At 38.6% G+C, this 26,234-nt stretch overlaps 1 protein-coding gene across 1 annotated transcript in view; it reads left to right on the forward strand.

Moving 5' to 3' along the window:
• Window positions 1-13,445: 13,445 nt before the first annotated feature.
• st18 (ST18 C2H2C-type zinc finger transcription factor) overlaps window positions 13,446-26,234 on the forward strand; it is a 31,315-nt gene continuing 18,526 nt past the window's right edge. The window contains exons 1-2 of the mRNA XM_034137156.1: window positions 13,446-13,515; window positions 23,644-23,759. The gene's annotated coding sequence lies outside the window, so the exon portion shown is untranslated. The remainder of the gene's footprint in view (window positions 13,516-23,643; window positions 23,760-26,234) is intronic.

Below are 26,234 nucleotides of genomic sequence, written 5' to 3' on the forward strand. Positions count from 1 at the left end.
GCTGTCAGGCACTGAAGAGACCAAGAAGAGAACTTCACCTAAACAGAATGATGATCAAACAGACATGCTTTAACAGACATGCTTCATAATCTCATCCGTTATTGTCCCTCTCTCTGCCTTCACTACAGGTTCAGAAGGAAATCTTAGACAGGGGCAGATTAAATGTGTGATGAAATGTCTGAGAAATATGTGAGAATGCGCGATATAAGGATGGTTGATTTTCTACCCACATGATGAACATAATCACTATTAGTAACACATATCCACATAAATATGATAATTCAAATTTTAAACACATTTATTGGGTTCATATTGGAAATCATCACCATCTGATGGCATAGTTTTATGGATAATTACCGCCAAAGAGATAATGCAGCATATGAAAGGAAGGCTTTGAGGCTTCTCCACTCACTGGGAGGAGAGTGCGTAGGTTTAGTTGTGCATCTGAGCTGTACCCAAAAGGCAAATATGTGGAAAGTTTGGTGACAAGCATCCAGGCGTGTGGTTAACAAGATTGCATCTGGTTAGCAGGAAGTGTGGGATATAACTGAAACTACGCATTTAAAAAGGAACATTATATTCACATTAAGTTCAGTTCCAGCAGTAATCCTTCCAAATATAGATAGAACTATTTCATTTTCAGTGGAAAAATAATTATTCAAATACCCTATAGTGCAAATCCCATTAATTTAGTGCATGGCACAGTTTTTGATTTCCTACCACAGAACAAAACAGGAAAAATCCAGTAAACATTGAAATGTGTTGTTTTATTTTAGTAATCTGGCTGCTTACTGACAAGTAAATAATCAATACAAATAGTTCTGAAGTGTCTGAAAATAGACGGGCGATTTAAACTGTAACTAACAGCCATGCATTTTCCAGCTGCAGAGCAGTGTTGAGGAAATGACACCAGCTTTGATGGGTTGTATAGCTTTTGAGATGAGCCTCTTTATGCCGCTTGCAGTTCCATTATGGCTTTGTTCGAAAGCTTGTTTACCTGCTGATAACATACACTGGTGGATTCAGGAGCACCGATCCAAAATCTGCTGCCAAAGTCACTCAAGTCTCATTGTACTGCAGGAGGGGAAGAATGAAATGTTTATGCGGAGGGGAATGCAAATGCTAAATGTGAAATCAAACTATGGGACCAATAAGGGATCAGAATAACTTTGCCAGGTTTTATTTTTAGCCCAGTTGCAATGCTAGCTTTGTGAAACACTCTTCAGTTTAGCCTCTGTGCATCTGCAAGCTTAGGTTGTACTCAGTGGAGAAATGCTGTTCCAATTTTACAAAAATGTTAAAACTGTAGATTATTGTTTCCAAAAAGGTTGAGGAGAACACAATCTGATACCATCGTGCTTCATTACTTCAATTAAACTGCCCGGTTAAATAAAAAAAAAAACTGGTTATTGTGCTCTCTGATAATATTCAATATCAAATAACCAGCAGATCAAAAACTGCTCATCAAATCGCATCGTTGTACATCACTTGAATATTTTTGGATTTCACTGTTAGAAAAGCTATGGTCTCAGGTCAAAGGAAAAGCCCCTTGGTTTGCATATTAAAGAAGATTTGCTAGACCTCTGTTAGCCATGCATCCCCATGCAGGCAGGTCTCCAGGGGGCCAGCAGGGCCCCACAGACGGGCAACTAGGGGGCCAGGTGACCCTGTCTCTGAGGTTAGCAGGAAACACTAAAGAGGGATGGGCAGGGAGCTGAGGAGCCACTGAGTGCGAGTGTGCAAGGCTGGTGATGGCAGCTGTCAATGGTTTGGAAGGAGAAGCAGACAGATTGTGCGTTCTGTTGGTGCAGCCAGTTCGCCACCTGGCAGGCTTTTCCTTGTTAGAACTTCTTGCTGTTTCTGTTCTCATCAGAGAAATGTTTTTCCTCTTATCCTCTGTGTTCAGGGGAAGTTAAATTTGTCAAAATGTTTAAAGATGTTTAGCGAATTGCAATTGTTTAAAGTACGCTCTGTGCATTCTGTGGCACGGCTGCTGCTACTGTCTTTGATCAAATACAGTAGAAATGGGAGGACAAAAAGCTACATATTTATGATTGTAAAACTAGCTTTGGACTGGATTATTTAAATAGAAATAAAAACAACAAACTGAATAAGAAAATGGAGGAGGATACACATTGTGAATGTTGACCCTGTGCTACATTATTAACTGTGTTTTTAAGAAAGGGAAGGGGGGGGGTGTTTCAAGGGTAGGATTTACTCACTAAAAAATAATCTGTAACTTTCAAATCCCATTATAGCCGTAAATACTGCTCCATGTTGTTCACTTGTTTAGAAGAAATGCAAACGTAAACCATGAACAGCTTAAAAGTACATTTAAAAATCAAATTTGGCAGTCAGTCCTTGTTCCAACAGGATTAAAAAAAAGTCTTTCATTTGATATAAATATATGCAAAGAGAGTGGTGTGGTGATCTGGGTGCCAGAGGTGGCGCTTTACTCTGGATATTCTGGCTTGGGCCTGTAAGGGACATAAATTAACATGAATTAACACATGCATGCAATAAGAAAATAATTAATTCAAGTTATCAGTCACCTCTTCCATTCCAGGAATCTGATTGACAAGATAAAGTAATGTGCAAACTGCTTTTCAAAGCTAACAGCCTGGAGCACCCCTCCTATTAGTTAGTCATTCCCTCAGTATCACACCCGGAATCTGTCATTTCACAATTTTCTCCTATAATGCATATGTGCCGCTCTCACCACTTCACTACAGCAACTGCCATGTAACAAGTTGACACAGAGAACGATACAATTCACGTCCAGTATTCAGTTCCATATACGACAAGCATCTGAGGCAGACGGGTCAAGAATATGGTACATTCTGTTCTCTCTCAAAATTGCTTTTCCACAACTCGAAGCTAGATGAAGCGCCATGATATCCTTCAAACACCTAAGATGAGTTTTTAGGATTTAAAACACTAAGAAGGTGTAAAAATAGTCTGTATAAATGAAATTATGCAATATCTCCAACCTGTCTTTTTTTCCTATATCTTGCTGTGATCGTTAAAATTCATGCACATTTTCATTTAACCTTATTTAGTCTCTGTATATGCATTCTCCTGGCTGGCTAAAATATTGAATAGTTACATTAATATGTTTATTGTTGTTGTGAGAGTTAACATATTTGGCATAAACCTTTTTCCTATTTTGAATTAACTCCTGATAATGATAAATGTACATTCAAATGCAGCATATAAATAGCATTCATGGTAAGATTGGAACTCAGAGGAATACACAAGAAATCTGTTTAAAAGTGTTGTATTCCTCATGCAAAATATTCTTAATGTGGTGTTTAGAAGCCTGGTTTTTGCCAATTATCTATGTAGGCCTATTGTGTAAATGATTACAACGGCTGGTTACAACGAAAATGCCGTTATTACCATTTTCACAAACAGTTACATGATACATTAAATATGTATTTATATGCATAATGAAGTGTTTATAAATCAATATAATATAGTTTGTGATAAAAGTGTTTTGATTAAGAATGTAGTTATTTAAACCGCCTTTACATAGTAGTATGTAAAAAGAGTATTTTACTCTTCACATCTTGTCTGTTAGCTATAGCCTTTTAGCATTGAAAGTATGCCTAAGGATGTATAATGTTTTTATGAAAGTTCTGAAAGAAATATGCTTTTTAAAATGTATTTGAACAGCCACAACTCACTATTCAAATTTCAATCTATACTTGAACAACCAATAAATAGATAATTTGGGAAAGCATTTCAATTATTTTTTTACATTGTCTGCTATGTTAGCAAGTTTAGCCTGGGCTAAAGTGTATCGTATTGTTTTATTCAGAATAACTGCAATTTATAAAAAGTTTGTTTTATTCAAATGGTTCAGGGCCTAATTCAAGCATTTTATATGGTTTGGTTTCAGCAATTCTTAAGTTTAGTTCAAGTTAAGTTAAGCTAGTTAGCTAGTATGTTAAGTGAGCTAATACACAAGTTAGCATTAGAATTTCTGGTAGTGAACACACAGTGTCAAAATCAAATGACATTACTTTGACATTACATTTTTGCCAAAAAGCCACATTTGCATTTCTAATTGTGATAACTTGGTATTGTCTGTCTTTGCTGGAATAAAATATAACATTTTGTTTCAAAGTCTTTAAATTGCAAATACTTTATTTCAGTTGTTTTGTTTGCTAAGTATTATATATATGTAATGTTTGTGATGAATGTTTCAAAAGTATTATGTTGCTTTTAGGTTAGTTTGCATAAAGTATTAGTTTCCCAAGAAGTTATGACCAAGGGGACTAAGGGCAAGATGCAAACCAAAAAGCACACTTGTCCAATTTGGGGAGGGGATAAAACTCTCCAGAGGACGGTGGTGTGCACAAAAGTAGTTCTGTTGCCCGTGAGCTGGTGTCAGCCCGTCCCGTCCCTGCGGCCCTCACCGTGCACTGTGCAGGCCTGACGGGAAACTGACTGCAGATCAGGACATGGCCTCGTTTGTTCACGGTCCCCCCTCTCTGAAAAGAGTTATGCTGTCTGTTTTGAATGGACAGCGTTTTTCTTTGTGTGCTCGATCAAAACAGAGGGCAAAGTTAGTCAGCAAGTTGCATAGCTTCTACATTCTGATTCTTCAAGCCTCTTTTGTATGAAGTTTAGCACAATGTTTTACACCGTGTTTGACCAGAATGGCCTGCTGGAGGTAGGATCATTTTTCCCAACTACAAAATAGAAAGGGGTAGAATGTAGTTTTGCTATTAAATATTACTCATTCATGTTGTTTTTCCTGTAGAACAAAAGTAAAAACGATCATACAAGCTTAAAAACTCAGCTATAATACACGAGTGCAGTGTTGCTGAAATATTTATACGCTTTTATCTGATCTATTTCCTAACCACAAGGTATTTGCCTGTGAATCCCTGGCACTTTTGATATTACCTGAAGGCAAATGGTATATAGATTTATACAAGTTATTTACAACAACAGCCAAGCCATTCCTCTGGAAACTAGGCTGCAGATCAAAGGATTGTTTTGATCTCTACTTAGCATATTTGTTTAACCTAGCCAGTGATTCTGAAAAGTGCACAAGCTTTTCGGTGATATGCAGAGCACCCTTTATCCGTCTTTTTCTTCTGTTAGCTCTGGATTTAAGTACTTTCTGTATTTAGGAGACAACTGGATTTGCCAGCTTTTGAAATGTAGTTGCCCACTGCTAGCAGTCTTGGCACTCAGAAATAGATAACTAGGTATGTTCCACTGCTAATCCTGATCGGCCTTGTAATAGTATTTGCGGACTGTACAGCACTCAATTAGGGCATAATGTGCTATTTTTATTTTCTTTAAGTTGGATTAAATGTGAAAACATGTTTATTCCATCTACTGTTTACTGTGTGGGTACTTTGCAAAGTATTGTTTTATACTGTTTCAAGCAGTAGCACTCTCTTCACACAGGATTGTGAAATGTCAGGAGGAAAACAATGTCCAAACGCTCTCTAAAAAAGATGCCAGGGCAATCAGGACATTTTCTGGAATGCTTAAGAGAATGCATATGCACACAATGCCCTAATTCTCTCTTACTTTGGGTTTGGGAAAGATGAGCCCAGGTTTATTGAGAGCCAAAAAAGGGGGCAGATGGCTCACAAGAGGGATAAACCTGGGAAGTCATGCTGTAAATGTGTTTTACAGAAAACAATGAAAGGAGCGGACAAAGCGATTGTGGCAAAGTCCTTTGGAAAATGGGAAAGCAGCTCTCTAAGGTCCAGGACCATGGAGAAGCCGGATGAGCCGTCCGAGGAGAGTAAGGAGGAGAGCCTTTCCAACTGCACCTGCAAAGACCCCCAACTCGGCAAGAAACCAGCTGGTAAAAGTACCTTATTTTCTTATTTCAAGTCCATTCACACTGCTGCGTCTCCTCCCCGCTTATTTTTCTTGTGGCATTTTTAATTATTACTGTGGTGACTTTATTTATTTTTTCCATTTGACTCAGTGGCCTGCCATATCCGGTGAACAAACAAACCACATTGTTGGGCAGGAGAATTCCTTTTGAGGCAAAGTGTGTCTCCGATGATACAGTGTTGCCAGAAAAAGACAAAGCAAAAAATAGCAAACACAAAAACAGTCACAGGTGCATGGGAAAAAGAGAGAAGCGAGTGAATGGTCACTGCGGTCCCCAGGAGGTCTTTCAGTGTTAGCCAGTGCGGTGGGTGGACTTCTGACAAGGACGTTGGTTAGCAGCCAGGTGGAGTGTGTAACTGAGAAAGCCTCTGTTTATTCTTTTCACATGCTAATGCGGCTCCTGTGTGACTTTAATGCGGCAAAACTTTTTCTCAGAGTTAACATTTGTGTTGTTCCAATACCTGCTCTTGTATCACAGTAGTGGGCTAATTCAAAGGCTCCACACTCTTTCATATAGACTTGGGACTGTGCCAGGGATAGAGATATATTAACTGTGCTGTTTATAAAAAAAAAACAGGCTTTACACTGGTGGAATATTTTCAGGACAAACAAAATGTACAAATGTGGCCTTTTAAAAGATGGAGTAGACATTGTCATTAGGTGTATTTAGATCATAACTATGACATGTTTCTTTTTTAAATGTAAATTTAAGGCATATAAATTGACTTCACTATGTATTGAGAGTTGGTTTACTGTTTATTTAGAGATAAAAGCTTTGTTAAATACCTGACAAAATGGCTTTCATCTATTCTTTATATTAAATTAAGTCCATGTAGCATTTTGCCCTTAACTTCATTTCAGGCCATAATGTTCTATATAGTGTAAAATGTGGAATACAGTATCTCACAGATTTGTCTTGGTCCAAAAACGGTAATTAAGCTTCTGACAATCTGTAATGAAAAACACGAAGGCCCAAGTCCTGAGCAAATGCACCCCTATGTGGACAAAGTATGAACAGTGGGGGTATTTACATGAAACAGGCCCTGCAGTCCTTTTATTACAATAGTCTTTCTTTCCCACAATGCTATCTTACTTGTCAGTATAATAATATCAATATTGCAATAAACATGCTCTAAAATGTATTAGTTCATGAGCCAGTCTAATGCCTCGGAGCACAAAGGAGCAATATGGCCTCACACTATGGGTCTTTCCATACCTTGTAGTGTACGATCTGTAAATAGCTTAAAAGGCATTGCATCTGCCATCTGCACTTCTAGGAACTCTTCTGCATAACCATTAAAACAAGCTGTCTCAGAGGACATCATTCGTATTTCAGCCTCAACCCTGAATTACTGTGTGTTCATTATAATTATAAGGGAGGAGTGTTGCCAAGCTAGCCTGCAGAATGCCAGGTGCACACTTCCATAATCTACCATTTTAAACAACTCAGAGCATTAACAGCAGTATCTACATGCTATTCAGCCATTAGTTCACTTTGGCTTTCATGCTCAAACTCACATCAGTCATCCGAGCATTTTGTTTGCGGCAACAGACATACGGGAAGAAAGTGCAATACTTTGTAGTGTTCCATTTTCCTAAGCCTGCTTAGGTTATGTGACTGAGCCATGCCGCTGTGTGAAATTGTATCCCGATACTGGCACTGTATCCTTGTGAGGGAGTCTTGTAAAATAGGTTTACTTAGCGCCTTTGCTGGCATTTTCCGAAGATAGCAAATGCACAAACACTGTCCATGATCGGATTAACTGTTCAACAAAATGATGCAACTCTTTGTCTTTCTTGTGTGGCATAGGTTTCTCTGCTTAAGTTTAGTGGTCATCCAGAAGAGAATAGAAACATCTGAAATCCAGTCATTATAATCCATATATTATAAATGTAATAGATGACAGGCTTGGTTAGTCATCCTTTGTCACAGAAATGTGACATGTGAGTACCCAGAGAGAATCACTCATGCACTAAATTCACTCCATTTCACAGATACCGTCTAAAACTGCACAACTGCAAGCCCTTAATTAACACAAGTCCTAATTTGTATTTCATTTTGAACTTAGCCTGATGTTCCTCTCCAGTGTTGAGGCGCAAGATTTAAATTGCATGTGATAACTGTGAAAGATTTTTGTAAGCGTCCATATACAGTGTAAAGTACTCTATGCCAAGTACATAGAGAATGAAAATATGCACCTGAGGACATACAGCTATACATCCAGAGTCACAAGGTGTGTCAAGACAAAATGTTAATTACACCATTTATGACAGAAATCAGTTGAAATATCTCCAAGGATCTTGCTTATTTACATTTTAATTACTACTATTACTTATTCTTATTTGTTGGATGTGACCATAGCAAGCCCAATTCCTCCCCTACACTAGAAAGAAGAAAATGACTGTTTTCCACTGGAGGTTTAGATGCTTGTTTATCACTTTTAAATACCATCATCTTTGCTGAAATCCCCTCTCAAAAGAACCTTTCACTTGCTGGAATAAATTCAAATTAAAATTTAAATCCCTCTTTGCATTTCTTCAGCCTTTTTTAAAATAGCTGCCTCCTTTTAGAAAGCTGTTTATGTAGTGATCTGTTCATAATCCAGTTTGTTTCTCAACAGCGAAAAACACAGAAATCGTATTATCACTATCTTGGAGAGATGATGCGAGAAATCAGGAAGTATAAATGTCTGGATCTGTGGAAGTTTTCAAAGTTGTAAAGCTGAAGAATATGGCAAAAGCCTTTCAATAAAGTAGTCTTTAACACTGCGATTTGACTTGCAAATATACAGAAATATAAAGTACATTGTGCCGATAACTCAAACACATTTCCCCAACCTTTAGCAGAGCTACTGTAGAGATACACAATATGCACTTATTCAAGAAATACACAATATTTTGGCATGTTTCGAACAATGTAGACAGTATTTCACATATTCTGTGGATAGATGGCTCAGGAGGAAATGTTGATTTGTATGACATTCAGCTATTGAAGTGAGAGTCTGAAGATTAACCCTTGGCACCGAGACAAGTCATGCAGATCTTTGTAAACAGCTCTTTTTAATCCTAGGAGGTGCTTACACTTCTACTCAGAAAAACAATATCTAATCAGAAATGTAACATAATAAAGAAAAATATCAGACATGTAAATGCAATACCCTTTGATAACAATTCATTTCAGATGTAAAATGACACAGAAGAGGCCATAGGGAAATGTAATTTGCTCAAGCTAGATTGGATTTATTGTTTGGAAACAAATTATAATTGTGTCTCCAGAAAGTTAACCAAGGTCTAAACAAAAGCAAATCAATGACCCACCCCCATTAATCACTCAAAGCTACTTGTGCTGAAGGAAACTAACTTCATAATCAATTTCTTTGTTTTGCTCAAAAGGACATTTGCATTTTAGTTCATGTCAGCAAGCTTCCTGTCTGGTGCAATCAAACGTTGCAAGCCATCCACGTTAATGGAGTTTTTTTTCCATTTGTTCAAGTGCATATCTCTGAATACTCAAGATGATTTTAGCTTATTATGCAAACCACCCAACAAATATTTTAAAGACAGGGGGGGGGAAAGATTGTGTGGAGAGGCAGACTTAACTTTTCTGGTACTCCTTATGCTTCCTATGTCATGGTAACAAAAAATATGTTTGCTACATCATCTTACACATTTTTATTTTAGCTTTAATCTTCCACATTCTGCACATAAGGATCTTGCAACTGAGCACCCACGGGACTTCTGAGACCAGACAGAAATGCCTCCTGTTAGTTGTGTCTAGACATACTATTACGGCCACCAAGGTCATTATCAAAGCACGCATTATACACACCTGTTACCATTGTTATCGATGCTCGTTTTTGGCTGAACATCCAAGCTCTTATCTGGCCATTTGTGGGCGTGTCTGCTTCATTGTCTGCCCGCCTGAGTAGAAAAGATGAGCAGGGACCCCGCGAGACGCCCAGATCTGGACGTAACCTCTCAATGACACGACACAAAGAGTCCACGGCCTCTGAACTACAAAAGCCACATATCCAGTGACCAGCCATGCATTGATTTCTAAGATGTGAGCAATCAGAGGCTCTCATGGGAGGGCAGTACATGTTAGGAACCACTCATCACTGGTGCTTTTAGTTATTACTGGATAATTGAAACTTGCACTTACATAGGTAATTATGAAAATTAACTATGTTTAAAACATATTTCTAGATCCACATGGTTAAAGGATTAAGATTAGACCTTTATATTCATTAAAGCAATTAACAGCCCGAGTAATTGGGATTTTTACAGATCAGAAGTCGATGTTATGTCACTGATCTGTGGCCAGTTAGTCAGGCAAGATGTAGCGTAACCTTGCTTTTCATCGGTATTGATAAGGCAGAAAAATAAGACCTTTAAATAAACAGATAGTTGGAAAAACAAACATTTGTAATCAACAATTCCTCTGGATTTAGGAATTGCAAGTAGACTTTATTACCAAAAAGCCTTAATTATGGGTTTTCCACACACAGTCCATGTTTGGTCACCTCTCAAATCTACTCAAACTGCCTCTATGGCATCTTAGTACTTCTATTCATTTTTGATGGCTACTCAAGTATACAATACCCCATGAGAGGGAGATTTAGTGAGTTTGGACAACAACTATACCAGAGCCCTTGTTCCAAAAGGCAACAGTTCAAGGCAGAGATAGAAAACATCCTATATTTGTCCATAAAACATTTGAAATGTTATTGAAGTGTCTTCAAAGGACACTGAATAAACATATTGTGCCCACGGTCACACACAGATCGCCCCAAAGGGGATTGCTGGGAAGTAATCTAATCATTTCTTTTAACTGAGACACAGTGACATGCAGTGTAGATAATGATCCCCATGAAAAATGTACTGTATTTTCAAAAGAATATTCCCTGACATTAACACAAAGATAGTTCTACATCCTGGAGCCATATCAACAACATGTACTTATGTTGGGTTGATCGTATTTGCATATGCAAATATTTCTTTAAAATTTTAATTCAGTCCTCTTATGTGACTTTGTGTGATGAACAAGCGGCATCAAGTGGTTACACAATGAGGGTTCAGCACCACCAAGAAGAAGAATCTGTGTCATTTTAGACCAAGCTTAAAGCATTATAGCTGAAATTAACCACAGTTTAATATAGATTTTTACACATCTATCACATTCAATGGCACGGTGTGAATATGTATTGTTGTTTGGGTGTATGGGCTGTCATCTGAAATTAGTCGCTTTGCTTTGTTGAAATTACGGGGCGGGGTGTTGAGTGAGGGGGTTTGTTGAAGTTTTGCAGCTGACATTTTGATCTTGCAGTGCATTAGAAGAATTCAGTTAAACATATTTGTGTAGGTTTCACAGGAGGAAGGTATAGTGCTCGAACAACGGGGTGCTGTGACCCATCACTTGCTTACATAATTTGCAGCAGAATGCAAAAAGCTTTTAGACACAGATGTGACCCATTGTAATACCTTTCTAAATGCAATCAAACACTTTCTACAAATATGAGCAGGACTTTTTAAATGTGAACCCTTGTTTGACATGTAATTTTGTCCAACCCACTCCTCTTTCATTTCTCCATCAGCTCTCTCCAGCTATGCCCACATTTTCAGTTGATGAAATAGCTTGACAAAACACTAGTTTGTGTTTTATGCTTGCTTTGAATGATGTCCCTTTTCTTTTTAGAGAGAGAGAGATTCAAACAGATGTTCAGGCCAAAAGGAAAATTATATATTTTGTAATGGCGGTGCAGTGTAGCCCTCAATATGTTTCTGTCCCACAATTTGTCAAGATTGTTTTACACGAGTTGATTCTTTTTGTGTTGTATCCCAGCAATACTCATGTCTAGTATAGGACATGAAATAATCATCCCTAGAACAAGCGTGTTGTGTCCTCACAGCGAGATTGTCTGCATGAGCAAACAAACACCATGTTATTTGATAAGATGCTTAGATAGAACATTCTTTACTTTCATATGTTTGTGTGATTATCAGGCACAAATGGTGAAAGGAGAGGAAGAGAGCGCAGGTCGACTCTCTTTGTATGTCTCTTTCACAGTGTATCATGAATTGGCTCTTGAAGACAGTTAGAAATTAGACTTTCAAATGAGGCATTAAACAAGGTGATGATCAACTGCCAAACCTTAAGTAATGATATTCTCCGTCCCCAGCCTTGCATAACCAAATGCACAAATCACAGGAAAAAGAACTGAAAATACATTATTATTACATATTGTGTTCACACGTCAGTCCCCTGGGACCGGGGGGGGGGGGACATGAGCGACAGATAAGCATGTTTGGGTGGCCCCTACCATCAGCTGGGGAAGGCTACGCTCGGATCTTGAGGGGAGGCCCCCTTATGGGTATCACTTATTTTAAATCCTGAGCCACACCACCCCCACCCTCAACCCCCCCCCCCCTCTTTTGCCCCCCTAGCCCCAGGCTCCACCCAGAAGTGTGGTTGCCTTTGTCATTGTAATCTGGCCCTGTTTGCTAAACGCTTCCACTGTTTACTCTCTGCTATGGGGGCTTGTATGAACAGGAGTCAGCAGGACGCAGGGTGACATCACTTTTGCTGGGGGGGGGTGTTTGAAAAGCTGCATTTGTAAATTCTCGGGGCCCCTTTCTTCTTTTATTCTTGCCTGTCTCTATCCAGGCCTGTCGAACGCATGAGCTAACTCAGGAGGCTAACATGGCCTACAGGGAGGAATTACACCTAATTACTTGAATAACTGCTAGGCAGCAGCCCTCGTAGTCACCAAAAATCATTTCCAGGTCTCTGCTTTTTACTGATAGCCAGACGTCTTGTCACAGAGAACCCCCGGACAAAGCTTTTACATTCAAATGGTCCAGGAGAAATGAAACAGACTGACAGGTACAAACATTAAAAAGGGGGGAAATCAAATTAACAGACAAGGATTTCATATCATCTATTTTTGTTGTTGCCGTAGCGATAAAGTCGCAGACATTGAAACTGGTCTGTTGAGCCATTGTTATCATCCCTGGCCATCTGCTGCTGAGGAGTGACATTCCCTCTCATTTGCATGATGAGTGATGTATGAGGAGCTTGGGAGGGCATATGCCCCGTTCTTATGACAAAGCAGGAGAAAGTTTTTCTTTCAAACACAGAATAAGGATCGATATATATATGAGAATAAGTCAGGAAAAAAGAGCTAAAAAAAAATAAAAAATCACCTGTGAATTGATAAATATAAATGTCTGTATTTGCATTTATGTATGTTGAATCTCCGTTTAGCGCACACAAATCTGTGGTGTGTGTGTGTGTGTGTGTGTGTGTGTGTGTGTGTGTGTGTGTGTGTGTGAGTAAGTGCACGCGCGCATGAGTAGAGGCTAGTGCGCGCATCTGCCTTCTTGTGTGCCTGTTTGTGTGTTTTGCGGATGTGGGAGTAGAGCGAGGAGGGGGGTTGGTGGCTGTTGATGTGCAAATGTGCATCATGTTGAAGGGCTGTGAATGGGGAGGTGTGACGTAAAAAGGGACCCGAGCGCAGGTGCTTATCTCGAGGCTGTCAAAGGCACAGTATGTCATATTCCTGGGGACTACCTTTCAAAGCCACAGCACCAGCTCAGCTATCAAGAGACTGGGAGAAAATCTAACTTTTTGGATCACAGCACTAGGTTGGTGTTAAGTTCTTTTTATTTAATATACTGTCAGTTTGGTCAGCATTTATCTTCACTGATACTCTGTATCGCATGTGAACGACAAGCCTTTCAGCTCCTGCTGTTAGATGCTGTCATCTGAAAACAGGAGTGATAGAAACTTACTGAGATTTTCACTGAGATTTATTTTACTGCTTAACTTGTGTACCGTGTATTTTACTAGATTATGTGAAATAGTATTGTGATGGCAATTGTTTTATACTGTGTTAGGGAGTATTTAGAAAATACTGCGCTGATGATTAATATTGTTTGCTCGATACAAAACGGTTTTCTTAAAATCTTTGCTGGAAAGCGAGCGCAGCTTCTGTCCAGGTTTCAGACAGTTTGAGAGGAGATTAAATGGCTCAAACTGTTTTTTGAGAGGCATGACCTATTTTTGATCAGCCAGATAGAATGAGATACTGTCTATCTAGATTAAATTCACAGCATTTGTGTTGCGTATAAGCTTGTCTTATAGAGCACATGTTTGTATTGTGTGCAGAGACAAAGCATTGTCAGGTTGCCTGTGGCTTTGACAGTGACAGCTGTACATACACGACCACTGAGCCTAATGCACTTAAACATTGACTCTGTGCCCCAATATCATATTTGAACAGTCAGTAAAGTATTTTATTGCATCCGGTTTCAGCTTTCCGTAATTTGCGTTGCAAGTCTGATAAAGTTTAAAAACGACAAGCTAATGTTGATTTTAGTTAAACAGTAACAAATCAGCTTTAGTTTTATACTTTGTGGGTCTTAAATGTGTAAAATACACCAGCACTGAAACATGACATAATGTTCTAAATGTATCTCTGTCATTTCTTGCTTTGTAACTTTGATCAAGTGAAAAAACGATATACTAATGCTAAATGTAGTGCAATACAGTCCACTGGTAACTTTAGGGTTATAAGTAGGCAAGTTTTGCTCTGAACTAAATTTAGAGTGGCCTAAGCACTCGACAGTCTCCAGAGCAACTATTTATTTAGGAGGACGGATGCTGGTTAAAAAAGTTCATCATTTACTAGTAGCGTGCGCCACACTAATGGCTCCCAGTCTGCTTTATGACCCATCTTTAAGTTGATCATTGTTAAACAAAAGTAGGATTTTCTTTTTTAATGAGAGCCGACTTAAGGCCTGGGTTTAACTTGTCTTCCTGATATTATCAAACCTGTCATTTGTTTTAATATTTGGATCTTTATTCTTTTAGAAAATATACAAGATAATATCTGTATGAGGAAGAATATGTATGTAAACGTCAAAAATCTGTCATATCTATTCGCCATGTCTTTCAGAAACATTATACTCTGTGATTGAGGTGTTAAATCATTTTTTAGTTTTGGATAATTTCAATATAACATTTGGAACATTTTCAGTGGTAAAATAAATTGAAATGCCAGTTGTCATTCTGCCTGTTAGCTTCCATTTAATCACAACTCCATCAGCTTATTTCAGCTCGCAGCGCCCAACAAACAAGAAAAGAGCAACCACCGACATTAGATAACACTCAGTTTTGTTACAAATCTGAATAATCCTTTAAAGAGTTTGGTGGGTTATGCCAAAATGATAACATGTAAAGTCAGGACTTGTGAGCGAGGTTACAAAGTTCCACTTCTACTCTTTGTTTTAATGAGAAAGGCAGGGATGTGTGGTAAAGCGGTGATAAGTAAGAGGCATTATCCCTCTCTGCTGCCCGCCCTCTGCTTCAAAGCACAGGGATGTTAGTTGCTACACAACACACAAATGTAACCTCTGCCTGCAGGAACTGTCCATGGTACCTGCTGCTCAACAAAACTGGATCCACAAACTTAGCCACATAGCTTCAAAACACACAAAAAACTCCTGTGAAAAACACATTTTTACCTATTTCCAATAATCTAGCAAATAAATAAAAATATAGAGTAATTCCAGGTTTTAATTTCCTATAATGTTGTTTTAATTATAAGTCAATTGCCGTCGGCTGCACATGTAAACGAAGAAAAGCTCCCATGGAAAAAGCTCAGCATGCATGTCAGTCTGTTACATATTGTGTTACCTGTTTTTTACCCTGATCAAACTTCAGTTAGTTAATCCAGGGAAATGAATTATGTGGATTTAATTCGACAAGGTCTCTGAAATGATCCATCTGCTGTTGAGCAGCTGGTGAAAGGATAAATGCAATTAATTACTTAACTTTTCAACAGTATTCCAGAAAAACAGTGCTGTTTGTGTGTGCTATTGGGGGAAAATGTAAAGCAACAGTGTGATGAAAACCTTTTAAAATGTTTTATTTTATCTTCAGTCCTTAAAACGGGGTTTATTTAAAATAGTATGTCCTTGTATTATTGTTTAAAATTGGTCTTGTGTAAATATATAATCATATATTTTCAGGAATTTGCTTCAATGGCAATCTATTCCTTATATACTATTGTAAATATTATTTATTTAGCATAAATTACATTTCAGCCTATATTAAAAACAATATTATAATATATAAATATGTGTGTATAATTTAGATGTTATATAAATAGTAATTGGCTTAGTCTTTAATGTTATGTTCTGGTTGTTCCTTTAGACAAGGACTGATCAAAACCACATACTCTAAAAATATGCATTTAATGATTATTATACAAATCATTTAAAAATCTTAATTACATTTTTGTGTTGTATAATGTATCATATTCTCTAGCTTGGTGCTGCTTTACAGCTACATTATCTAAAATGTTAAAACAGGTGGATTTTACCTAATAAGATAAAATATAACACAAACCTTTTTTAATGAATTGATATATTTTTTTGACAGGCCAAGACTATGAAATGTTCCCAATTATTATTACATGGGATTTTATTCCGCCTCTCTTATTTTAAAAATATATTTCAGAATGTACCTTGATTGTAATGTACCTCATTGGCTGTGGTTTTGTTTGTTGGCCTAACTATAAAGGATCTGCTTATACCCTTGTGGGTTGGGAAGAATTAGGATTTATGAATTTATTTCCTCTGTTGTATTGTTTAAACAGCTTTGGTTTAGTTTTGATCCCTTCCTCTTGCCTTTGAGGCTGTTCCACGGTGTCAGCTGTTGACTGATAGTAAGAGAACTGCCTCACAGTGTGAATGAAAGAAAACTAGCGGTTGGTAAACACTGATAAGGGATAAATAGAAAGCGGTCAGGCAGAGATAGTTCTGTGGGAGCCCAGATTGTGTGCGGTCTGTTAAAATGAGATTCTGAGCCTGTCCTTTTTATTCTTCCTCCCCTCCCCTCCCCTGTGCGGCGTTTGTCTGGAAAATCTCCAGTGACCCGGCTCGGCAGTCCCAGGCTGCAGTATTCTCTTTTTGTATTTGTTTTGTTTTCTAACAAGGGTCAAGTTGGCCAATAGACACGTCCCTGATGCTTATAGACAGCTGTCATGACTTCAAGTGCTTACAATAGTTACATTTTACACACATTCAGGGTTGTACACCAACACACACTGTAGCAAGAGATTTGTTTAAAAGCTTAATATTTAAAATATTGTTTAAGATTATTACCTTTCATTATACAATTTCCCTAAAAAAAAATAATAATCCTATAATATATTAAAAAAAAACCTGAGCAGGAGCAGTTCTGAAAATCCATCCATAATTTCTTATATCATCCATAGCATGTGCTCAGAGTCTTATTATCATGTCAAGGTGTATATATCACCATGCTATATTAATTACAGTCACCTAATTAGACATTTACACTCTTCACTACAGACCCTGAGGAATATAAATCTCATTTCTCAATTAGAATCACTCCAAATTACTGTTTTTATTTAATGCTTTTTAGGAGCAGTCTGTCCTATCCATTGATTTTTTTTTCTGGGGGTGAATCTATCTTTTATGTGATTAAAAAGACCTTCAGAGGTCTTACCTTGAGGATCACCATGTGGTGTATTTACACAGAAAAATAATTCAGCCCATTGTAGCCCGGCAGCTAATGAGATTGGTTGTTAAGTGAATGACACAAAGGCTAAAAAAAAAAAAAAAAGCTTAGCGTTTCGGGTGAATATCACTGTGTCCCTGCACTCACACACACAAACACATACACACACTATCTCAGCAGCGGCACTCTGGACTACCCTGTACCCCACCTCGATATCCTTCTGCTCCGTCTCCTCCCCGATGTCACTATGAGATGCAAAACAAAGGCTAAGAGGGGCATGGTAAGTCAAGCTCGCGATTCTGCCCTGTCGGACATGTTGACGTGCGTTTAGATGCAGGAGACAAGTGATTCTGTTTGTGTGACGATGTGCTGCGCTGTGTACGCCTCAGGCTCAGATAAGTACATTCATTGAAGGGTCAATAACAGGGAGGCTGTCTTCTGTGACTCAGAATAACATTTTTACTCGACCATTCTTAACTTCTCAATTACTGGTGAAACTTTTTCTTTTCAGTCAGTCTCTTGTACTTGAACTTTGGATTTTAAAAGTAGAACAGGTGTATTTTTTTGTTCTCCTGTGGTTTTATCTGTTAATGGTGTTGGTTATTTAGTTATTGTTGTTGATCCTTGAGTGAAGCTCGACTCGGTGTTGTCCAAGGATTTATCTAATAAAAGCCCTGAAAGGCACAGAGAGAGGCATGACAGCACAAGAGAGGGTCTTGTTAAGCACCCGGACTTGGTTTGTATCGATTGCTAAGCTGTTTCGATACTCACTCAAAAGTGAATAGATGCTGTTTGGACACAAACATGCACATTTGAGCGGATATCGTGTTTCTTCCCTCGGTCTCCTCGTTCTGAATAGTAACAGTGGAGCATCGGTAGTGATTGCTGTAACAGGAACATTAAAGTGCATTAGCTTATCATGCTCCACTGTCAGGCTGGAAACTGGGTTAAAGTCCATTGCGTATATTAAACCCTGGACTTAAGTCAAATTTACATTTTGTTAAAGATTACTCCTTTTATTGATGCATATAATCATATTCATGGGCCATCTGCTGATTTGGCAAGCATGGATCAAACTCACAAAACAGCCCTGCTAACCTTATAAGTACAAAATAGTCTGGCTTAACTCTCCTAGCCCAGAAGTGTGTGCGTTTGTGTGTGTGTGACAGTGTGAGAGATTGTATGGATATTGGATAATACTTAATTTAGATCCTCCAGGCTGCTCATGCCATATTTTCTTTTATCACGATCGCTTTGGTAGCAGACCAGGGCTTGTGTTTGAACAACTGAGCAAATAATGTTGGTCTGACAATAAGCAAAGCAAAATCTTGGTATGAGGAATCTGATTAAACTCTTGACCACGGTGCACAGCTCTCAGTTTATACCCGTCGCCATGGTTACGTGGGTTTCACAGTGCAGTGCTGCACACTTCCACCTGGTTGTGAGCAGCTACACAGGCCTCACCTTCTTGAGGAGGTAATAAAACACTGCTTTAGGCTTTATAGTTCTTCCGATAACTGATTCGCCCTGAACTATAGCCCAGTGTGCGTTTCACAGAAATAGGAATTCACCACTGGGCATCCTTACTGCACGAAATACTTATGTTCGACTCATTCCAAACAAAGCTTACGCAGATTGAGAATTCATATGCCAGAGGTAAATCCGAGTTAACACGGATTTATACTGGCATGAGTTAAAGGACTAGAGTTTGTAATCCAGGTGGCCAAGGGATTTTACCATACAGTGGCAAAAATCACTTAAAACTCCCCCAACATCCTAAGCCACTGAGCTCAGTAAGCAGACAGATTGTTGAGAATTGATGACAGCACAACTATATCAGAGCTGGACTCTGTGTTTGTGTGTGCGTGTGTCCGCGTGTGTACGCCCGCGTTTGTGCGTGCGCATATGTGAACATGTTTGCTTCCTATATACGCTCAATTAGTGCTAAATGAGCGCTTTAGAATAAGACCTTGACAGATTGGTATAATTTCAACAGGGTAGGGGAGCTGTATTGGGAATACTGCCTTCTATCTGCATAAACATCAGTAGCATGAATAAAAAGACCTCCTATTCCAGTGGCCTCGGACTGACTATCAAAGTGATCAAAGTTGCTATAATATTCAAATAATCATTGGGTTAAATAGCCTTTTGCTTGATAACCATATCTAATACATAAAAGATAAAAGAATAACACAAAGGTGCGCCTGTATATGTGTATAGGGTAGTGCATGTGTGTGTGAACTTACACACCCGTGTGCACATGTGTGTGGAGGACAGAGGAGCAGAGATAGAGTGGAGTTGTTTAATGACAGGAACAGCTGACTCATTTAGAGAGAGCAGTGAAAGGTAATTAACCCTGGGAAAACTACAGCTGCCATGCGAGCTGTTCACTTCAGCGCAATCTGATTAGGAATCACTGCTCGAGTCCCTGACTCCTTTCAGACACTGTGTGTTCGAGGTAAACTTTTCCCTTTGCCCCGGAGAGCCTCGGAGCACTGGAGACCTGCCTTTTGTGACGGGGGATTAGCTGGAGCGGTTACTACGTTTCTCCAAATTGCAGACCACCTGGTAGCATTCATGCAACCTCCTCCCATGAAAGGGCCTCCTTGGGCAGGAACAATGAGCGGGATTACTCTGCTCATTGTTACACCGGGGCTGGAACTTCTTTTTCCCCAAACACCTGTCCCCAAATTAGACAGGTTTAAAAAAAGAAAAACATGTTCCTGACAGGATTCAAAGATTCAAACTAACATGAGAGCGGTTTGGCAGACGGGAGGCTTTGACAATGGATGGATTGTGTGCCACTCCGCTTATTATGCTATTGATGCATAGTGTAGTGCAAGGAGATACTAATTTTATTTGTTTTTTGTGTTCTTAATTGGATTGAAATTCACAAAAAAAAATGTGCATATCATCTAGGCCTCTTTCATACGATAAAGGAACTAAAAGCACCAGAAATGTGGTCAAAAACAGAAATTGGCTCTTTGATGTCAGAAGAAACAATCTGGACGTGGTGCTTTTGTGTGGTCCGGCTCCAGATGAACTCAATTTAGAGGGAAGGCTTAGGGATGACTTTGGAAAGCGATTACAAGATTCCGAAATCACCTCGGCAAAGGTGTCACCATCTGACTCTTTTATGGGACTCTTGCTAACTCCGTCCAATAACAAGTTTCCCCTGTAGTTATGCCATCATAACAAATCATTGAAGCGATAGCGGCTAGCCAGGCTCCTAATTGTCTGTTAAGAATTCTGTGAGCTGTGTTCTTTTATTGAAGCGTCTATGTCTTGGAGAAGTGATAAGATGCCAATACGCTCCTCTATAAAAGTACTCTTTGGCAAAAGGGACAAACACTTTGCTTGGCCGTCAGGGTAGCTGTGAGGCTGTTATATATGCAATCGCAGTTGACTTCAAGATCTTTCACTGTGTCTGCATGAATCCAGAAAACTCCATCAGACGGTGGAATGCTCATAAATTGCCGGCAGAATAATTTGATTTCAGATAAACAATTTTTTTCTCTCTTATTTGAAAGACCATATAAATAAACAGCACAAACAAAATCCCTAAATCCTTTTTTTCACATAATTTATATTAAGTATTTTATACAAGGTAAACTCATATTAATATTTAAAATAATTCAAGGGAGTACATTTATGAAAGTACCCTAACGTCCCTTGATTAAATTAAAAAAGAATACATTTTCTAATAAAAAACAGCACATTTTCCAGTGCAGTTCAGATTGGATTAGTTGAGCGTGGATTAGCTCTCGTTTTCAGTATGTAGGTAACAGATAATTAAACACTGTGAAATAAAAAAAAAAACGATTTTATGCCAAGTTTAAGACATAAATTAGACACCCTAGACCTCTTTGTCCCTCCCCCCTCCTAAACTATATCCCTGCCATTATTCTAATGTCCAGCTGGTATTTAGGCGCAGGGCGTCTGACGGCTCCCTGGCCACCTCACAAAAAAACACAAAAAAAGGAAAGTTGTTTATCTAAATATTCTCTTAACAGAAGTTGATTTTAATCTCTGAGCAGCGCTTAATTTACTCGCCACAATTCCATTTGCATCTCAATGAAAAATAGTCAAAGCAATCCCTGCTTTCTGTGTACAATTGTACCTGCTCCCCCCAGAAAGGGTGTGAGCAGGAGCAGGTATCTTCCTGCCAGCTCACCTTTCCGCTCGGTTTAATGTGTAGCTGCTCGTCTGCCTCCTATAGGGTAAATATAAATTACGACCGGGACGCTATATCCTCAGACATTCATTACAAGGAAAAATGAAAGTAAAAGGTGCTATCTTCTTGCCGTTTGCTCTTTATAATACATAAACAGAAAACACTTAGCGTGTAAAATTAATGTGAAAATTATTCCCGGGGTAAACTATAAACACAGAAGTTACCCCGCACATTTACCCTTTTTTTCTCCTTCCCCTAGATCAGAGTGTAATTGCCAGTAATCAGGTCTGTTTGCTGCTGATAAAACCACTCTGAATGCGAGGAACCCTCTTTGTGTGATGACTCAATTATGCCAGAAGTGGCTCATCAAACCTGGCCCATCAGCTGCTTTAATAAATAAGGAGGAAAACTTGCTGCAGGCGCATTATAATTCCATTCATTCCATAATTAAATCCATTCCAGTTTTAACCCTTAACTCAGTGTGCTTCTGGAAGAGGAAACAAAAACAAGGAGCGAGGGAGGGGGGGGATACACACCAGACAGTGACCTTGCACAGAGCACCCATCCGTTCCCTATAATTCAAAATGATACTGTTGAAGAAAGGTTAAGAGAAAAAGGCTTGTGGTGAAAAGGATGGGAATCAGTTAAGACGCGGCTGCTGTTTTTTATGTACAGTATGCATTGTTTCCACACACAGCCTTAGACAGTAATTATATTAAAAGAGTAATCTAATCATAACAGTTGGTTGGTCCAGTGCAGCACTGACATTTTGAAATCTTATTTTGTGTAATCTCATTTGCCTCCATCATCTTCGCCTGTCCCCCCCCCCCCCCCTACCCACCCCACCCCCTTTCTATAGGAAATGTAAATAATGTAATTAATTTTATGGTCTCCAGAATCTTTACTTTGCGACTCTGGCCTGCTTTATTGGTTTCAAGATGAGGTATCAACACAGTAGCACACAGTAAGAGTTTTTTTTTTTACTCCACACCACAATAATGTCTGTGTTAATTACATGAGAGCGTCCCAAGTGCACGGATAAGCTGGGAACAAGGGGACACAAAGACTCAAGGTCAGTGATGAATATCCACAGCAGCTGCACGGTATTAATAAGGCTTTATATGAAAATAATAATAATAGCATCACTTACAACAAAATGCGAGAGTGTGGTTAGAGTAATGTCAGGAGTGTTATACAGATATTTCCTCTCCACTATCTCAGCTTGGATCCTCTGATAATGGTGCGAGGCAATGGTTATTCATGATGGCTGGACTGGGAAGGTCTCTCTCTTTCGCTACCCCCAGTCGCAGCCCATTCTCTCCTCTGTGGTGGGAATGCTAGCAGATGGGGTTAGGGGGGAATGGGCTGGGCTCAAGGACAGCTAGCAGCCAGATTAACACATAGAAAATCTCATGGACCCTCAGCATCAGGCTCCTTTCCCCCTGAGAAATCTGCCCCTAGACGAGGGTAACAGTCCTCTGAGAAGCATTTGGACTTGGGGTGTGTGCATGAGAGGGGAGGGGGTTGCATAAATATGATTCAGCAGATGACGAACCAGCTCAAATAGTAGTGAGTCTTTTTTCATATGCTAATGAACCTGCATGAATAACCCTCCCTCACTCAACCCCCTCTCCCTCCCTCCCTCCCCTCTCTTCTTCTGTTTCCCCCAGTTTTGTTGTTCTGGGGAAGCGCTCTGTGAGCTATAATTAAGAAGATGTTGGTTTTTTCAAAGCAAACAGAAATAAATAATTCCATAATAAGATCTGTGAAGTGAAGAGGCTTAATGTACTCATTGTGTTCATCCCTGTTTTCCCTCTTGGATGTTTTGTATTAATTAGAAGCAAGCAATTTGATCTCTGTCAAGCAATCAATTTGCATCGTGTTCCTTATTCCATGAGAGGTATTAATATGCTCTTTCCACCTTTTTTCTGACTGCATGTTCACATCCATGTCTCTTGGTTAGGAAAATAAAATGATGAAATACATTTTAATTATGAGAATTAAGATGCAAAATGTGTTTAAATGTATCTGTTGTTTTTCTACGTTATAGATGATGAATTAGATGATCACTCCCTGAGAGAAAACAAGTGTGAAAGCATCAACCAGAGGGGACAGTGCGGATCTGGCATCTTCTCCTACAGAGCGCTCGGAAAACTACAATCAAAGGTAAACAAGCAGACACAGACCAAGCTTAAATATACTACACACTTAGTGAAAATAACTTTGGTCAGGGACACAAAGTCTCAAAATGATTGTGTAACAGTGTTTTGGATAAGTAGCATGCTAAGTGCTGCAGGGTCACTGCTCCTCTGACCGGAGTGAACACAAACTCAGATGGTTTTTTACTTATGCACAGCTGTGGGTGGCTGACAGATACTATCATATTTTAAAGGTAGTGCTGAGTCTGCTCTTTCTAAAGTTATGTTGGATAGTTGTCAGGTTGTCTCGGCTGGATTTGTACCTGATCATACTTCCTTTTAAACCATAATAGAACGTTAAGAGTAATCTGCAACAAGGTCTTTAGGTTTGAAAGACCATTGAAGTACTTTAACAATACTTAGGAGCACTGGTACGATACATTACCCAAAGGGCTGGAAAATACAGTGAATAGAGAGTTTAGATCAAATGTAAGACAACATTTGAGACTCTATGCTTTGAAGAATGCTTCTCAGTGATCTAAGGCAACATGCTTTGTAGTAAAACATGCTAAAACAAGGCTATATTTTCTAAGCGTTGGTAAAGTAATCCTACAACAATCCTCATTGTTTCTTTCCAACATTGTTTATGAATAATTGGCGACGACACAACATGTAACGCATGAACATGCTAAGATAGCGGAGGTAATTATTTCCCATGGAAACACTTTGTTTTTACATACATTTGAAGAAAGACAATTATAAACTCAACAAAATCCCTGAAAAACACTGATGGGGAGTTTTAGCAGAACGGTGTATTGTTACATTACATTGCATTTATCATATTGTTATAAGTTATTATAATAAAGTAGGCCTAATTATTCAGTTAGAATAAGACCAGTTTTATTAAATGTTTACACTAGTAACTCTTCACATTAGCATTTCTAGGCCATATACTGTAGGCACTTTTAATAAACTGACATGTATATGCAAGTATAAGGATATTTCAACATATTTTATATCATTTTTCCGATAACAATGTATATTATATTATTACCACTTAATAATTATTGGTGCACACAGGAGGTGTTATAGTGGTTGACAAATACATTAATAAACAATGATATCTGATTCCATCATAATGTCTTATAAACCACATTATACTGCCTATGAAGCCTAAGATTAAAGTTAAGTTTGATATTACTTCATAAACTCTGAATAATGATACATAAATGAAATAACCATCATACAATAAGGTACATTTGATAAAGTCCTCAGCTCGATGTGTAGGGGATATCAAATAAAATCTCCCTTTGACCCTGAATGTTTCTATTTGTTCTGCTTTTGTAAACACTCGCGTCACATGTTTGTCCATGTTGTTGCCCTGCCAGGACTACCTGTTAGTACACAGAGATCGACGGAGGCCTTCCCGGTTCTCTGGTTACTTGTCACCTCTTGTTATGTGAATTAAATAAACAGAAATCTGCCGGTAGGGTTTGTTATAATTATGTCAGAAAGGCACATGTGACGCACGTTAAAAGCAGTGCGAACAAAAGAAAGGTTTCAATTTGACGGTCAGACTTATATAATATGTGAAACTTGATACGCAGCACGCGGTAAAAAAAAACAACACGCTTAGCTATCGTCACACGTAAGCGCAACTGTGTGTCACTGTGTATGATAGGTATAAAACTGACTACAAACGGAGTATTAAAACCTATTTCTCATTATTACTTGATTCATGAGGCTTTTAAAAAAAAGGTATACTGAAATGATAGCATGGTGTTATCATTACAAAACATATTATTTTTGAATTCATTTAGAAAAATAAAAAAAATAAAAGAACATTTTTTTATTTTGTAAATACAAGTTCATTATAAAATGCTGTTTTTAACACATTTGCATTCAAATGGCACATCTGAAATGTCAAATAAAGAATTAAAAAACCACCGTCCTGGTAATAAACATGTGACTCACTGGTGATATTTCCATACACTGATAACATCTTTGAACTTTGATTAATGTCCATGTTACAATCTCAGGTTGCAGGATGTTAGAGCAACACTTTGCCTTCAAAACAACATATTTATACAAAATGTTGAAGCATGTCTGTGTGGGAAAGTGTTGAGGAAACTAATGAGCTACATTGGTTTTTTACAGAACGTAATCTATAGTGTTTGGGAGTTGTTTGTCTCAATAGGCTGTAGTAATCAAAAGTAATGAACCTATTATGAGCAGGACCTCTGAGGGCCCGGCGTGGCATTAAGAGTGTGGCACATAAAAGGTTTATTAAAGGAAATTAAGGTCCATCACTGCCACACCTGCTCCCCTATTATAAATGTATGACAGGTCAGTGCCTTCAATCACAACAGCAAACGAGAGAGGAGTCATGTTTCCCATTACCAGGGAAAAGTAACAGCATATCCTATGACTCACAGATTTCACTGGCCTGTGACCACTATACGCCACCATCAGCCTGGAATAATTATGTTTAATAGGTTTTATT

The sequence above is a fragment of the Trematomus bernacchii genome, unplaced genomic scaffold (genome assembly GCF_902827165.1).
Source record: "Trematomus bernacchii unplaced genomic scaffold, fTreBer1.1, whole genome shotgun sequence".
In the NCBI taxonomy this organism is placed as follows: Eukaryota; Metazoa; Chordata; class Actinopteri; order Perciformes; family Nototheniidae; genus Trematomus; species Trematomus bernacchii.